This window comes from Quercus lobata, chromosome 1, assembly GCF_001633185.2.
Source record: "Quercus lobata isolate SW786 chromosome 1, ValleyOak3.0 Primary Assembly, whole genome shotgun sequence".
Taxonomy (NCBI): domain Eukaryota; kingdom Viridiplantae; phylum Streptophyta; class Magnoliopsida; order Fagales; family Fagaceae; genus Quercus; species Quercus lobata.
Window position 1 is genome coordinate 47,601,989 of NC_044904.1, and position 5,282 is coordinate 47,607,270.

Sequence of the window (5,282 nt, forward strand, 5' to 3'; positions counted from 1 at the left end):
CTTGATGGATTTCCTTTCTACCTAGCTTTGATGAACTCTCTTTTCTGAACTTGATGAATCTTCCCTTTTTGAACCTGTCATACTGTCATCATTGAGGACCTTACTAAGTGGTGTTGGATCCATAAGGTCAACACTTCCTCATCTTTGAGATTTAAGCATGCATAGTTAATTTTCCCCACCCAAGGTTTAAGTTTTTAGTGGGTTCATTAAAAAACAGGCTAACTATTTAGAGGCTCAAGTTGGCTAGCAACGGATAATTGTTGTAATAGGTGTCAGGGAATAATGTGAGTTATTGAAGGCAGCCTCCTATCCCTAGTGATGCTTTCTTGTAAGCACAGTGACTTAAACTCTTTTAATAAATTATTCTTGGAATAGATTTATAAATGCTCCAATAATGTGAAATTTTTTGTAGAGATTGGGATTGAGTGTATATGGTTGAGAAATTTGGATGATTTGATGAATTTCTTTGATTGCCTTTTAGGACCTTTTCTTATCATATTTTGAATGTTTAGCAAAAGTCCTTACATGGATTGAATGACGTTAAATCCCTCTTTGGAACAAATTGATTGGTAGAGCAATTAGTCATCATGATTTGGAAGAAACTTTGTCAAATGGATCTTCTTGTGTTCTCTTGAAAAGAAGGCTTTTGAAAAGAAAAAAAAAAAAAATGGAGTCTTTGAAGGAACAAGAAAAGGGTTATTAGAAAAAGATTACTAAGAGGGCCCAATGCCCATAGTGCAATTTTATTTTTTATTTTATTTTATTTATTTTTTAAAATGAATTGAAATGACTTGAGGGCCCAATGCCCCTGGTTGAATTTTTTTTTTTTAATTTTAAATTTTTTTTCGAAAACTCTTTTTTTCTATCTTTTTTTTTTTTTTTTTGGAAATCTTTTCTGACTCTTTTTTTTTTTTTTTGATTTTTGATTTACATATGAATAACATGACAAACCAAATGCATCACACACAACATGGATTTTATTAAGTAAAAGACTAACTAGAAAGCAAATCCTAAGTAAACAATAGAACCGAAGAGTAAATCTAAAAAAACTTGTAAAATAAAATTCAAACAAAGTCAGGATTACTGGTTGATGAAGGTGGAGTAATGACTTGTTGATCAATCAGATCTTGAATGGCATGCCTTAAGTTATAACATCTATCAGTTGTATGGTCTTTCCTTTAATGATATCTACAATGAACATTAGGATAGTATCTTCTAGGCATGGGATGTGGTATTGGCTTGGGATCCAATGGCTTTAGTAATTCCTTAACTTGTAATTTCTCCAAGGCTTCACTCAAAGTCATGTGTAGTTCTAAAAAATTTCTTCGATGCCTACAATTTCCAGTTGATGGTTTGACTGCACCGTTACTGATGTGGCTAGGCACTACCTCCTTGGGGATTGAGTTTATTGACATGTTCTTGTTGATTGGAGAGGATAGTTGGAAAGTCAACTTGTTGAAATCCTTGGTTCTTTTCTTTATAAATTGGAAGTGTGGAATCTCTTTGGGTTCTGGTGAATTATCCTTGCACAAGGTAGAGAGCATATAGATAGATTGGCTAAGTTGACTTGTAATGCAGAGTTGGCTATCCACGAGATTTGGGCTAGCTCTTCATTTATCCTCTTGACCTTCCAGGATGGAGTTGAGAATATCTTCAATTTTTTCTTGGCTCATTAGGGTTGAACCTTCCTTGGGCTTGATGGGCCTGAACTTATGATCCAAAAGGTTGAAATCTTGGTGGACTTTGGCTTTGGGTTGTCTGTCTCCAAATGTGGGGGTTTGAAGTGTCTCCCCCATTGTAATGTGGGCAATTTTTGTCGGGTCATTAGAATCGGTATCTTGGGGTTTAAAGTGTCTCCCCCCATTTGTGGATGTTGGGTTACTTGGTTGGGGTTTGAAGTATCTCCCCTCATTTGTGGATGTTGGGTTACTTGACTGGGGTTTGAAGTGTCTCCCCCCATTTGTAGATGTTGGTTCACTTAACTGGGGTTTGAAATGTCTCCCCCTATTTGTAGATGTTGGGCCACTTGACTGGGGTTTGAAGTGTCTCCCCCCATTTATAGGTATTGGGTTGCTTGGTTGGGGTTTGAAGTGTCTCCCCACATATGTTGGTGCTTGGTGATTTGATTGGGGTTTGAAATGTCTCCCCCTGCCTCGTCCAACTTTTTGCATTATGAAAAGTTTCAATAGGTTGTCCAGTGCTTTTAAACTCCCAAGGATAGTAGAAATATCTCATCAAATCAGTAAAATGTTTTACATTCTTCTTATCAATGTTTGTTTTTTTCTCAAAAGACGAAAAAAGTAATTACGGGCAAGCTTTTGAAAGGAAATACATTTGTTTTGTTCAGACTTGGAAAATTGTGTAATTCATCAAGAATAAAAAATGGAAGCTGATTTTCAAGTAAAAACAGTCTTGTTGTATATGTTTCCTCAGCAATGGCTTACTTAATATGAAATCCTTTTCATCTCCTCTCGCATTGCAGCATCCATCTTCTTCACTTGCATAGCTTTCATCTTCTCCACACGCAGGGGTCCTATTAAAGAGCCCATCACTCGCAGCAGACCTCAAGAAGTGCTCAATGATAAAGATTGAATCCAATACAACCATTTTCACAAAATCTTTGCTACTAGTATCATAGATCTCTTCATAACAGCGACGGATCTTTAATTCGTTTGTTTCAATGAAGCCTGCAATATCCTTGTGGCATGTCCTAGTTCGACAACAGAATTCCCTGAGATATCTTAGTTTCAACATTTCCATGGCATGTAGTTCACATTCCCTATGGTGAAGAGGGCCTATTGAAATCAGCTTTGGATTGTAGGCAATTATTTACCTCACGAAGCTTCTTGGGGACCCGGTAGATGCAGCACTCAGGCCACTGGACTGGCTCTATGACTAGTGGTATGTCAATGGCTAACTCTTTACAACCCATTTCTTTTTCTAGTGTATACAGCCAAAGAAATAAATTCTTTTCTAAATGATTCAGTAGATTGGCCGTTTTTCCAATAATGATCAAGTTTACTTTTCCTAGTGTCAGGCAAATAACAATCATAAGCCTTCCTTTCAAAAATTTTGTTGGGTTCTGCACTTTAGGAACAAGGGTAATGCGTGTCTCATTAAAGTTAGCGGGAGCAATGCCATGGTTAAGGAAATCCAAAATAGTTTGTGTTACACAATTACCAACTAAAGACCAATAATGCTAATAAAAGAGAGGAGGCATACCATCAAGACCTAGTGCTTTTTTCAGGTGCATTTGTTTTAACTCTCTGGAAGCTTCATCATCTCGAAACTCTTGCGTTAGCAATACATTCATCATCTTTGAGACTTTTTTTTAAGCTACCATGTGCCATATGTATCACACAAATAGCAACATGTGCCATTCGTATTACACAAACAGCACCACGTGCCATTCGTATCACACAAACAGCACCATGTGTATCACTCTTGCATTAGCGATACATTCATCAACTCTTGCGTTAGTGATACATTTATCATCCTGCTACCTTGTGCCATTCGTATCACACAAACCTCTTATGGTGTTCCTCTAATGCTGATTAGAAGCTTTGGTATGAAAGAAACTAGTGTTCCGATCTCCTTTAACTAGCCATAAATTCCTGGAGCGTTGGTTCCACACTGTATTCTCAGCATCCAATCAATTGTTTAAGCTATCCCTAACCTCTCTTATTTCTTTTTCAATGTCTCTAGTAGTCCCCTAAAATTCCAGCCACTACAATCGTTTTTGTAGCTTAGCGATCTTGTGCCCAACATGCCCAAACTCCAATTTGTTCCATACTATGAGCCTTTCTCGATAGCTATTAATGCAATTGCTGAACATAGATCCTCCTTCTCTATATAAGCCTTCATGCCAAGATTCAAAAACCACCTCATAACATCGTGGATCTTGTAACTACATTGCCTCAAAATTGAAAATTTTTTTGTTTGTCCTTTTTTGAAGTGCAATTCGGAGAGATAATAGTGAGTGGTCCGAAGTGGACATCTCCACGTGATGCACAGCTACTGCCTGATTTTTTTTCTCCATGAACTTGTTGCCAAAGCTCGGTCTAGTCTAACCTTTATTCAGCTGTAGACACTGCATTTTGTACCCTTTACGACTCAGGCCCCTGTTCCCCAATGATGGTAAAATTCTAAAACTCAAGGTTGGTTTAGGGCCCGATTATACTTAAATTGACTCAAGGAAGGTTTTTATGGAAAATATAACTCTTTTATGAGTTGAATAAAACTATTTTTGAAAAACAAAGGCCACAAAAACCCTAGGGCATGCGTACACATGCTTCAGACCTGCATACGCATGCTTCAGACCTATATACGCATGCTAGGGTTCTAGAAACTATGAAAGGCAAGTTTTTAGCATTAAAGTTGAGATTTGGAATGAATCCCACATTGTTTGGGAGCCGTTCCAAACCCCTATTTTCTCAATATAAAAAGTCATACATGGTACATTTTCAAAACACACAGAAAGTCCTAAGGGAAAGTATAAGATTCACTAGAAATAGTGAATCAAAGAGGGAGTTTTTCACAAAACATCTTCAATTCAATTTTCTTCTGATTGAGACTTTTCTAGTCTTGGTCTTCGAGTTTTGAAGTTTACTAATCGTTTTTGGTCAAAATTAAGCCAAAGAGCTTTTGTTTTTGAGGTATAAGTTCTAAACTTCCTTTTTCTTTTCTATCCCTTTTCTTGTTTTAATCTTTTTTTTTTCTTTGTTTTTCTTGTTTATTTATGATATAATATGTCTACTTAGCTTAGGTTTTCTTTGTTTTATTGTTTAAAGACCGTGGGTTTGTTAGATTTATCGTTTTAAGTTTCTACTCTGTTTTTGTTCTTACTGTTTTTGGGTTAGGGTTTTAGGTGCGTATGCGTATGCATACAGCTAGGTTGCATACACAGACCTTATGTATGCATGTAAACACCGTATTTTGTACCCCTTACAACTTGAGCCCCCATTCCCCAATGATTCTGAAATTCTAAGACCCAAGGTTGGTTTAGGGCCCAATCAAATGTTAAATTGACTTGAGAAGTGTTAAAATGAAAAATATAACTTTTAATGAAAAAATAAATCTATTTTTGAAAAAGTAAACCCAAGGAAGCCCTCGGCTTGTGCACGTAGGAATCAGCTTGCGCGTGTGGCCATGATGCATGTTCACGCGAGCCCAAGCTTGCGCGCGCATGTAGTGTTCTAGAAACTATAAAAGGCAAGTTTTCTGCATTAAAGACTGAGGTTTGGAACGAATCCCACACCATCTAGGAGCTGTTCCAAAGCCCC